This window comes from Ursus americanus, chromosome 17, assembly GCF_024610735.1.
Source record: "Ursus americanus isolate L20-20 chromosome 17, mUrsAme1.1.p, whole genome shotgun sequence".
In the NCBI taxonomy this organism is placed as follows: Eukaryota; Metazoa; Chordata; class Mammalia; order Carnivora; family Ursidae; genus Ursus; species Ursus americanus.
The window spans coordinates 40,851,889-40,864,099 of NC_142143.1; the positions used below are offsets into that span (position 1 = coordinate 40,851,889).

At 39.3% G+C, this 12,211-nt stretch overlaps 1 long non-coding RNA gene across 2 annotated transcripts in view; it reads right to left on the reverse strand.

The window, feature by feature from the left end:
- The window catches only part of LOC123801227 (uncharacterized), a 67,959-nt gene that overhangs the window by 17,921 nt on the left and 37,827 nt on the right, over nt 1–12,211 (reverse strand). Inside the window, exon 3 of one of the 2 annotated variants that reach the window (XR_015727233.1) lies at nt 6,989–7,113. The exons of the other annotated variant lie outside the window; for it this stretch is intronic. This is a non-coding gene — a long non-coding RNA (uncharacterized LOC123801227). Of the gene's footprint in view, nt 1–6,988; nt 7,114–12,211 lie in introns of those variants that run through there. 2 annotated transcript variants of the gene reach the window in all.

Genomic DNA, 12,211 nt, shown 5'->3' on the forward strand with positions numbered 1-12,211 from the left:
TATATTTAAAAGAGCCTAACTCTAAGAGGAGAATTCTTCGTTGCCTATCTTTTTTGCTAAGTGAGGCACAATTGCATAGTAATTAAGAATGTGAACTCCAGAGTTCTCCATGTGGTTTCGGATCTTGGCTTTACCTCTTAATAATGATGTGACCTCATCAATAAAATGAGGAAAATGATAGTACTGACTTCCTATAGTTCATTCACTCTATAAATACTTATTGAATGCTGTCTGTGTACCAGAAAGTTCACCAATCACCCAGAATAAAAAAGTTAACAACACCACAAGGTCATTGCCTTTCTGGAATTTACAGTTTTGAATAGTAAGTTTGTCTCCTGGGGTGCCTAGATGGCTCAGTTAATTAAACACCATATCTTGATTTTTGGCTCAGGTCATGATTTCCGGATTGTGAGATCAAGCCCTGCATAGGGCTCTGTGCTGGGCATGGAGCCTGCTTATGATTCTCTCTATCCCTCTCCCTCTGCCCCTCCTCGCCATGCTTGCTCACGTGCACACTCTCTCTCTGTCATTCTCTCTCTCAAAAAAAAAAAAAAGTTGTCTCCTGATGACCACCTCGTTTGGTTTTATTCTAAATTTAGTAATGAATTTAGATTTGATGAATTATTTACACTCTGGTCATTGATAACAGATTAACATGCTTAGAACAAATGGATACGAATATACTAATTTATTATGCAATGGGTTGGGGGAATAATGTTTAAAAACTTAAAGTAAAAAGGATAGAAAGTAAGATTGTAGGTAAATGTTATGGATAGAGGAGTAAATAAAATATAAGAAGGGATTTGTATGAGATATTATAAATGAGTACATTTTCAATTTAATATACAGAGAAACCATAAGGAAAGCAATTCAATAGATTCAAGGTCTATGCTACCATAGCAAAAATGAAAAGCAAATATTCCTTTGACCTTGACAGGCTGAGATTAAGAGAGAATTGCAGCAGTCAAGATCACAGAGAGTCCAAAAGTAATTCTTTTTATTTTAAGCAGTACATTTGGAAATAAAAGAATAGAAATATGTGTTTGAAGAAGGAAAAACTTGTAAAAAGCAAGCTTTTCATGAAATCAGCTGCTTGATAAATTGGCAAAATTAAAGAACATGAATGATTCTTTAAAAGTTCATATAAACTTCTGTCTTCTCTGTTCCTTTGCCAAGCCTGGTCTCCAGGAGATAAAGTTAAATGATACAAAGCTGGTCTCTGAACCACTCAGACATTGTATCATGTTATTAAGTATATGCAAATTTTAAAATATGGTGGGATAAACCATAATTTTAAAAAATCAAATTATACTCCTTAAAGGAACTTACTATTAAAAATAGTTCCTGTGTCAATTATATTGTAGTTTTAAGTGAATCAAGGAACTTACTATTTAAACATACTCCAAAGTGAATTCTATTGTAAATTCAAACTAATTTTAAGTGAGTAAATTTGTTTTGTTATATGCAAAATTAGGGGAGTAAATCACTAAAATCTTTTAAACATTAATTGAAGAATTATGAATAAATTGCAAATACTATGTTTGAAGAGCCTTTCTTTTCTAGAGGTACTCTGCCTCTGCTGCTTCTGTGGAACTGTTCTGATGGGGAAAGAGCCCCATAATTTCAAACCCTGAGAGGATGTCAGGGCTCCTCCTCCCCCTGCTTTGCACAAACAGGCAGCCCTCACTAATGAGACTGCCTCTCGAGAAGAAAAAGGCTGCAGCCTTCCAGATATCAATTACAAACCCTGGTTAGGACCCTATTAATTCTCCAGGCTACTTAAACATCATCAATCAAAAAAAAAAAAAAAGACAAAAAAAAAAATAAAACCAACTGTGACACTGAATTATAAACATTTTTTAGCTGGTGAAGTATGGAGCTGGTAATATGATCATTGGACAGTGACTGTCGTAGGATTACATGTGCTGTGTGATTAGATATATACAGTGCAAAATTGAGAGAGACAAGGTCAAAATACTTTGACACTTTGAAAGTCTAGGGAATACTTGGTTATGTGTTGTTTGGGGCATTTAAATAGATATTGATGTATAATTACAGAGGTCTGTGAATAACTTTTACTATTAGGGGAGCAAGGTGGTAAGCTTTTGCTGTCTTCTAAAATAATATATGGAAGACTATAAAATGAGCCATATTCTGCAGGTGAGAAGAAACCTTTGATGCACATTGAGAACGTCTATGAGGAATTTTTTAACTAGCGGAGATGATGTAGAGAGAGCCTCTAGTGAAGATGAATTTCAAGATGTTCTGGGATGGATTTTCGAAGTGATTGAATACTGGTAAATGTGCAAGTGAAAATTGTTCAAGTGCCATTTCAGCTACCTTTGATTAAATTACACGCAAGAGTTGTGTACAGATTAGACATAAATACATATTTTGTAGCCATGTGGCCTACCTCCAAACCCTGACGACTAAATAGGAATACTTAAAATAAGTGACATTTGGGGGAAAAATAATTAGAAGAGTTTTTGGTACTGGAAACAAATAAAGACATTGACCAAAATAATTCACACTTAGTAAAAAGACACCCAACACTTCATAGATGGTGTTAATTTCTCAGTTTCAATGATAGGTCTTCAAATTGCATTATAAAACGCAGTGAGCCATTCATTTCAGAGAGACTTGATGGATAACTAATCCTGAATGAACTGCGACATGATAAAAATACAGGAAGTTTTTACCCTTGGCCCAATATTTAATAGTATTGACTATGGAATGAGGAAAGTTTCATAAAGGAAACTGGGACTGTATTGTTTTTGGAAATGGAGTTTGAACAAATGTTCCAAAAATGTACCAACTCTTTTTTTTTTTAAACATTTATTAGTTTATTTTAGAGAGAGAGTGAGTGAGTGAGCAGGGGGATGGGCAGAGGGAGAGAGAGAAACCTCAAGCAGAATCCCTGCTGAGTGCGGAGCCTGACACGGGGCTCAATCCCAGGACCCTGAGACTATGACTAAGCTGAAATCGAGTCGACCACTCAACTGACTGAACCACCCACGTGCCCCAAAATGTACCAATTCTTAGCCATTCACCCAGTGTTCAAACAACTTCACAACGTGGTGCAAGCCTACTTCTCCATTTCTGTTTACCTGCACATCCCCTGTATCGTGAATGTGTCCTATTCTGTAAATAAGAGGAATTGTTTATTGTCTGTTGTACATACCCCATAGTTCTCCCCTCCGTGCATTTGTTTATCTGTGGTCCGTTGCCTATCTCCGCATGCCCAGCCTATTTATGACCCAACTGCAATACCCCTCACCGGGAGTTCTGGAGGGACCGTCTCCAGTTATTCCTGGTGGCTTAGCATCGTCCACTTGTTTTACAGTTATTCTTGAGTACACTGTACCTTCCTGCACTATACTTCTTGAGGACAGAGTCTTTCTGTGATTGATCTTTCCAGGCTTTATGGTAACTATAACAACAGTACTTTCGTAAAGAAGACTCATCATAAATATGTATTAAATAAATGCTTGAATTAATAATTAGAAGAATAGTTACAAAAATTATTTGGGGGGAAATGCAAATTTTCATTTATCCCTTACTGAAGTAGTTATTTCTTGTTATATAGCAATTACCACAAAACTTCACAGCTTAAAGCTACATTCACTTACTGTCTCCCAGTTTCTGTGAATCAGAAATCCTGACATGGCTTCATTGGGTCCTCTGAGTGAGGGTCTCTCACAAGACTGGAATTAAAGTGTCAGTGAGGACTGAGACCTCATCTGAAGGCTTTACTGGGGAATGACGTTGGACTGAGCTCAGCCTCAGTTCCTTGCTGTCTCTTGGCTGGTGACTTGCCACATGGGCTTCTCCAACATGAAAGCTTGTTTCTTCAAAGCATAGAAGCTGAGAAGGCAATAGAATCTGCAACCAAGACAGAAGTCATAGTCTTATGTAACCTAATTATGGAAGTGACATCCCACTCACCTTTACCATATTCTATTGGCTAGAAGTAAGTCATTGGTCCTATCACATTCAGGTGGAGAGGATTACACCATGGCATACATACCAGAGGGTGAGGATCAATGGGGGCCATCTGGGAAGCTGCCTACCACATTTACTGAAACGTTTTGTGCACACTATGTACTTTATAGTTCTTTTCTTTATACTATAGCTTGCTTTATATCGGACTTCTGAGTTTACAAAGCTTGTCAATTCTTTGAGGTCCAGATCAAATTCTACCTTCTTATTAAAGTCTTTTTTGAGTCCATATATTGAGGTTAATTCCTCCTTTCATTATTAACTCATAATACTTTGTATACTTTTCCATGGCTCAGATTTTATTTTGAGTTCACCATGATAAGTATGGCCAGTTCAACTGCCATAATTGTTTTCCTATAGACAAGGGGAAAAACATACAACATCGAGATCAGCAGACTTCTTTTCTTTTTTTTTTTAAAGATTTTATTTATTTATTTATTAGACAGAGATAGAGACAGCCAGCAAGAGAGGGAACACAAGCAGGGGGAGTGGGAGAGGAAGAAGCAGGCTCATAGCGGAGGAGCCTGACGTGGGGCTCGATCCCATAACGCCGGGATCACGCCCTGAGCCGAAGGCAGACACTTAACCGCTGTGCCACCCAGGCGCCCCTCAGACTTATTTTCTAAAGTCTATGTCTCTTGCAAATAGAATTATAGCTTGAGTGAAAAGATAATAAATAATGGGAAATAAGTTTCAGAGAAGTTACTAGAGTTGAAAAACATTGTCATTTATCTTATAAAATTTAGAATTAAAAGAAATAATCCAGAAGTGACACCTAACACAGTGCCTGACATACAGTGGAGTTCAGTCAATGGATGATGCCTTCCTTTTTACTTTTTCACTTTTGTTTTCTCCCCTTCCCAACATTCCCCCCTGCCCCCCGCCACCACACACACACACAGTTTGAAAATGCTGCTTGAATTATAATACCATGATTTGTCAGGTCATTTATTTAATCTTTCAATAAGTTTTCAAGCAATTATTGAGCATCTTCCAGTACCAGGTATTATTCTACATATTAGAAATATAGCAGTGAGCAAATTGAAAAGAATATCTTTTCTTTTAGTGGAGCTTACATTTAAATAAAGGGAGACAGGTAATAACTAATTGAGGCAGATGGCAACAAGTACTGTGAAGAAAAATAAAGTGGGGAAGGGGACAGGAAGGTGAGGTGGATACTCTTTTATGCAGAACGATAAAGTGACATTTCAGTATAAACCTGAAGGAAGTGAGGCATTAAACCATGTGAATATCTGGTGTAAAAGAGTTCCAGGAGGATGGAAGAATAAATACAAAAACCCTGTAGTGGGAGCATGATTGGCGTTGGGGCAACAGCAAGGAACAGCAGAGCTAGACTAGAATAAACCAGGGGGAAATGGTAAGAAACAGGTTAGGCAGGTACCTTGGGGGTAAAGAGTTAGGTGGTAGAGCAGATCATGTAGAACCCTGTAGCGCATAGTCAAGACAAAGTCTTTATTCTCAGTAAGAGAGGGACCTACTGGAGTTCTCAGGGGAATAATATGGCCTGACAAATATTTCTTAAGAATCACTCTAGCTGTTCTAGAAGGAGTAGAATTTAGGAGGCAGAGATGGAAGGAGAGAGACCAGTAAATAGGCTACTGCAACACCTCTAGGGAAAGGTGATGGAAGCTGCAAGTAGAGACAATAGGATTTGCTGATTAATTGGATATGGGCTATAAGAAAACAAGAAGTAAAAGCTGCCTGCTAGATTTTGGCCCTAGATGACTAGGAGAATGGTGTTATTATTATCTGAGATGGGGAAGACTTTGAGAGGAGCTGGTTCGGGAGGGGAGGGGCGGGGAATAGGTAGCTTAGTTTTGGACATGCTACAGTTGAGATGCCTTTTGGACATTTAAATAGAGGTTTCAGGTGGCAGGTTAGCTCTGTGGAGTTCCAGAGAGAGGTTGGGTGCCGCAGATGTGGGAGGAGTCGTCATCAGCTTGCGGATGGCATCTAAGAGATGAACCAGGGACACTAAATGTGGACAGAGGTGAGAGGAGTCCTGGCCTAAGTCCTGCAGCTCCCCAGTGATAAGGAAGCCTCCTTCACCTGGAGTGGTACATCCTACTTCAGCAACTCCTTGGCAGAGCTGCAAGCTTTTGGTTCTCCAGAGGAGGAGGGCTCCCTGCCTACTCAGTCGGCTGATGGGAGGTGCTTTCTCCTGGGAGGATGGAAACAAAGCAGGGTGAGAAAGAGCCTGAGGCAAAAACCTTAGCACAGGGGACCCGTAAAGGGGAATTATGTGGCTTGCTGTAAGATTTTTTTGTAAAGATCAGCCTCAGGGACTGAGAACCCCTACAGGATGGCTGAGATGGTAAATGGAAATACCCAGTAAATGGAATACCCAGTAGCCTGCATTTTTTACAGGATGTAAAAAATAAGTATTACTGGCAGTATTTGTGAGAACAAAAGTTATAGACAATAAAAAGGTTTAAAGTAGCAGTAAAACTTAGAATAAAAAATAAGATAGATTAAATGTAAAGATTAAATGATACAGGAAACTAGATTAAATAATTGAGCCCGTCTCTAGCCCCCCACACAAAAAAGGAAAAACATAAGAAAAAAGAAATTGGAAGGCAGCAAGCAAGCCATGAGCTAAGAGCAATTAAGATAAAATAAAATTGAAAACTGAAGGTCAGAAAGAATAAAAGAATAACCCAAACAAGCTGAAGTGATTAAAAAGAAGAAGAAGAAGAATGTAAACAATGATTTCAAAGCCCAGGAGGTTAACTAATCAACACCAGTTGAATTAATAAGCAGGAGCACACAGTCCAAAGACCAACTCCAGAGAGTCCCTTAAAATAAAGTCCGAAAAACCTGCAACACCTTTTTTGTTCTGTGGGCTGTGTTCCACTGGCAGCTAGCTGCCTGCTGGGCAGAGCAGGAGCCTTGACTTTTCTCTCCATACCCCTTCTCTCTAATCCCGGCATCTTTACTTTTGGGTTCCAAGGCTCATACTCTCCTCACTCACCACAGGAATGTGTCGCTGGTCGCCATCTGTCTCAGCTGTGGCTGTATCCTCTGCTATGATTGATGGAGTAGAGAAGAGCACCAGATCCAAATTAGATCAAGCAGAGTTTCTTTCCTAGAAAGCTGGATTTGTGACCAAAACTCAGTTAAGGCTGGCTTCTTTAATGATGATGGCAATAATAACAACAAAAGAAATAAATAGTATTTCTTGAAGATTTATATGATAGACAGTAATCTTTAAATAAGTTTTCTCAGTTAAACTGACATCAAAGAGGTTAAATAACTTGCCCAATATCATGCAGCCTAAATGGCAGAGTTAGGATTTAGACTCACCCCTGTCTGGCTCTGGATCCCACGATCTTAGCTTCCATGTGTACGGTCTCTTTTGAACAGAGAAGATAGAAACTTGGGATGGCCACCTTTTGCCCACATGAACAGAGAGCAAAGAATAAATTGGCAGTAATGCACATGAAATGGGAGAGGGAGATTCTTAAGCCTCTCTTTTGAGTCTAGGCTCTGTTCTACCACATGTCATAAGCAATGGCTGCTTCACCATAACAAAATTTCTCCATTTGGGGTTAAGCTAATTCCATTGAATCTCTGGAACTTTGCAACCAAGTATTCTAATATTGGTCCTGGTCCTTGACAGACAAGGAAGGCCCTCAAAGCTCCAAGCTTCCCTTGTTTGCCATGCTTCTCCTGCTTGCGGAGGTGGGGGGGAGAGAAAAGTAGACTCTCCTGTTTGGCACTCAGTCCCCTTTCTCTGTCACTCTCTTCCCAAACTGTGGGTCTTTTGACTACAAAGACAATTAAGAGGCATTTTGGGTGTGTGTGCTCCTGAAAACACTTTAAATGTTTTGCAAATGCCAGGTCTTAATAACATGTTTGTTTAGGTATATTGTTATGATAATGTTTAGATATTTCCTTATATAAATGTGGTTTCTTCCTAAAGTATATATTGGGAATGATTAAAAGTCTGTCTTCCCTTGGAGCACCTGAGTGGCTCAGTTGGTTAAGCAGCTGCCTTAGGCTCCGGTCATGATCCCGGGGTCCTGGGATCCAGCCCCATACATGGCTCCCTGTTCAACAGGGAGTCTGCTTCTCCCTCTCCCTCTGCCCCTTCCCCTGCTCATGTGCTCTATCTCAAATAAATGAATAAAATCTTTTTTTTATTTTATTTATGTGACAGAGACAGCCAGCGAGAGAGGGAACACAAGCAGGGGGAGTGGGAGAGGAAGAAGCAGGCTCCCAGCGGAGGAGCCTGATGTGGGACTCAATCCCAGAACACCGGGATCACGCCCTGAGCCCAAGGCAGACGCTCAACGACTGCGCCACCCAGGCGCCCCTAAAATCTTTAAAAAAAAAAGTCTGTCTTCCCAAAATCAAAAGGTCACATATTATAGGATTCCATTTCTATGAACTCTCCCGAATAGATAAATCCTTAGAGCTAGAAAACAGATTGGTAGTTGCCAGGGACTGCAGAAGGGGGAAATGGTGAATGTACTAAATTCTTGGAATTGTTCACTTTATAATGGTTGATTTATATAATGTGAATTTCAATTCAATTATTTACAAAATTAACAAAAAAAATCTAAATTCAAGAAGAAGAAAAAGTAAGACTATCTTCCATTCAGATGGTAATTGTTTGAGCCTGAAGTCATTGTGTTGAGGACTCTTGGTCAATTCTGGGCATGGAAGCAGGGGGCTTCTTGACCATTGGCACATTACAATGTTTTCTTCATCTGAAATATAAAAGTCAGAACTCTCACTGAGAGAGCATGGAACAGCAAGATTTACTTTGTTCCATTCCCACAAGATAATCTATATGAATTATAACGGAAGACTTGAAGAGAATGAAACTGTCTTCTATTCTTTATTACTGTAACTTATATGATGTCTTGAGAAGTTCTGTGGGTCACTACTTTGTAATATCTCTATTTCAAGAAGTGCATGTCTTAGTCACTGAATGTGAAAGGAAAAGTAATTTTTGCCACCACTGTAAATAATCTGAGGTGAAAAATGAGAGGTCAGGTGACCTCAAGAGAGGATCAGACAGTGCTTAAAAATGGCAAACCTCTTTCCATTGGTCCTTCCAGGATGTAGACAGTCTGAAAGCTCTGCCTGGAACTTTAACAACAGTGAAAAAGAGTGTCTTTATCATTAAAGGCTAAGAAGTCAATGAAGGTGACTATGTAATGTCATCTTATGTATAAAACAAAGAGACATCACTAGAATACCCTATTCATGGATGCCTGTCTCTTAGAGGTCAACTTCTCACCCATTGAATCAGAAAAGGAATCAGTTATTACTTTGTGAACCTGGAAGGGGATAAGGACCCTCCTTGATTTTTGGACCAAAATTCTCCTAAAGTTATTCCTTTCTTGGTATTCTTGAACATTCTTATTTACAAAGTTCAGGTGGCTTCTAATTCTTGGCCAAGTTCATATTTATCAAACAAAATAATCAGGATGAATCATAGACTTTCAGACCTTGAAAGCATGCAACTTCCTCCTTTTCAGGGAAGGATCCAGAACATGAGATTCAGAGAGATTGACAGGCTTTGGCTGGGGCAGAAGAGAAATAGTGGCCACAAATATCTACTACCTGATTCTGCAATGGCCCCTTTAGAGCCTAGTACTTTGGGTCTTTTAAGATTAGAACTTTTTTTTTTTGCCTAGCTTAATTGGGAGATAATGAAGATATTTGAAGAGGCCTCTTTACTCCTTAAAAAAAGCACTATTTTGTAATACCACAATTCAACAATAAATTTCATAGGATCATAGACCCATGGAACTTTCAAATCTTTCCCAGGGTTCTCCCTGCCCAGCCCTTTCTCTGACACAACACTTCTTGAATGCCATTTCTTCTAAGAGGTTGTCTGGTCTCTGCCTCAACATACTTCATGAAGCAGCACATTTCATTTGTGTGTTTGTGCTTGTATTCTCTTCTCAGATGAAAACCGAATTAAGATCATAGCCTATATGCATATTTTAGTCTCCTTTTTACAATTCACATGCCAAACATACTTTTTATATTGATACAAAGTCTTCATTGTGGTTATTATAAATGGCTTCATATGTAATTTTCTGAATCAAAATATATATAACCATGCCTTAATTTTTTTTACTTTTCTAAGTAGAATTCAATCCTGTTTTGGTTTGGACGGTTTGGTTATTAGACAATGAAGAGTTTAAGATTTAACTTCCACTCCTTGGCTCTAATTGTAGCTTCTAGAACAGCATTGACTAAATCTAATCCCTCTTCCATGAGATAGTTCTTTTCAGTGTTTTGGGGGAAAAAAGCTATCATGTTCCTCTTAAAATTTGTCTTTTCCAAGGTAAACATCCTCAGCAATTTCAATTGTTCCTCACAAGTTGCGGTTTCCAGACCCTTCACAGGATTGTTTGTTCTCCCCTGGATAAGCTCCAATTTGTCAATGTTCTTTGTAAAGTAAGGTGCCGGAATTAATTACTGTAATAACAATAACTGTAACAATAATAACCGCCATTTATTAAGTGTGCACAATGTTCCAGGAACTGGGCTAAAGGCTTAGCTCATTTATTCCTCACAAAACTATCTAATGTATGTGTTATTATCCTTACTTTTTTAGATGACCAAATCAGTTTTAATACGTTAACTGACTTGTCCAAGGTCACATGGAAAGGAAGTACAAAGCTAAGTTTAAAACATGCTCTGTGTTTGAATCACTTTGTAATGTTCCAGAATTTTCTGGCAGTGCAAAATTTAGGACCTGGATGTTTAACTTTTATGAGAACACTTTAAGACTCCATATCTTGTTTGGTGACTTCATGTTTATAGAAAGTATGACAGAGCTCAGTTCTTCCAGGACAAGCTTCAAAACACTAATTTATTCATTTGTCAAATATTTATGGACTGTCTACATCCTGCCAGGCCCTGTTTTAGAAGGTGACAGTACAGAGATAAACAAGGTAGCAAGGGTCCTTCTGTTATGGGGTTAATATTCTGTTGAGGGAGGCAGACATTCTGCAAGTAAATAAATAAGTATGGTAACTTCAGATAGTAGTAAGTGGTATTAAAGAAAATAAGACAAAGCAATGTGCTCTTGAGGTTCAGGGGAGAGACAACATGAGATTTGGTGATCAGAGGAGGTCTCTTGGTGATATCTGGCCTTAGGCCTGAATGATGAGAAGGAATCAGCCACATGAAGATCTGAGAATCTGAGAAAAGAACATTCAAGCTTCAAGGAAGGCAGGAACAAAGGTCCTGTGACTAGGATAAGCTTAGTGAGTTCCAGAAAAATAAAAAGGTCTCTGTGGCTTGGGGTGCCTGGGTGGCTCAGTCGGTTAGGTATCTGACTTCTCAGGTCATGATCCCACGGTCCTGGAATAGAGCCCCACATCAGGCTCCCTGCTCCCTCTTCCTGTGTCCCTCCCCCCTGCTTGTGTGAGCACACACTCTCTCTCTCTCTCAAATAAATAAATAAAATCTTTAAAAAAAAAAAAAAAGCTTCTGTGGCTAAAAGCAGAGTGAGGGATGGAAGAGTGGAGAAAGCTAACTTCCGAGATTCAGGCAGGGGTGGGTCCCATTAAGCCCTGTAGCCCATGCAAAGAGTTTGGATTTTTTTCTAAGGGTAATGGGAAACCTATGTTGGGTTTTATGCAAAGAAGTAGATTGATCTAATTAATCTTTTACAAAGATGACATCACTGCTGTGTAGAGAATGGTTTGTAAGGGACAAGACTGAAAGCAGGGAGATGCATCAGGAGGCAAGCTATCACCACGGTGCAGGTAAGAAATGATGGTGGATCCCGTCAGATGGTAGCTGATCCCACTGTGACTCACATCAGTGGAGAAAAACGGATAAGTTCAGAAAAAAATGGAGGAAGGGTGGATAAAAATTCCTGGTAAGTTGAATGGAATATGGTAAGAGATCGAGAGAAACTGGCTTAACTCTTAGATTTGGGGGCTGTTAGGAGGGCCGCGAGGTTTAGCACACACAGGTCTATAGGGGTGTGTGTATGGACCTCTACATACTTTGTACAGTCCATTTACATATATTCACTAATTTATTTCTCACGTGAATCCTACAAGGTAGCTAGTATTTCCCCAAGCTATGTATGACAAAGAAACTAATTTAGAGAGGCTAAATAACTTGCGTCAGGTCTTGTAGGTAGTAAATGGGAAAGCTAAGATTTGGACCCAGGTGTGCCTGGCCAAGAGCAGTGCACTTTCTCCTGCGC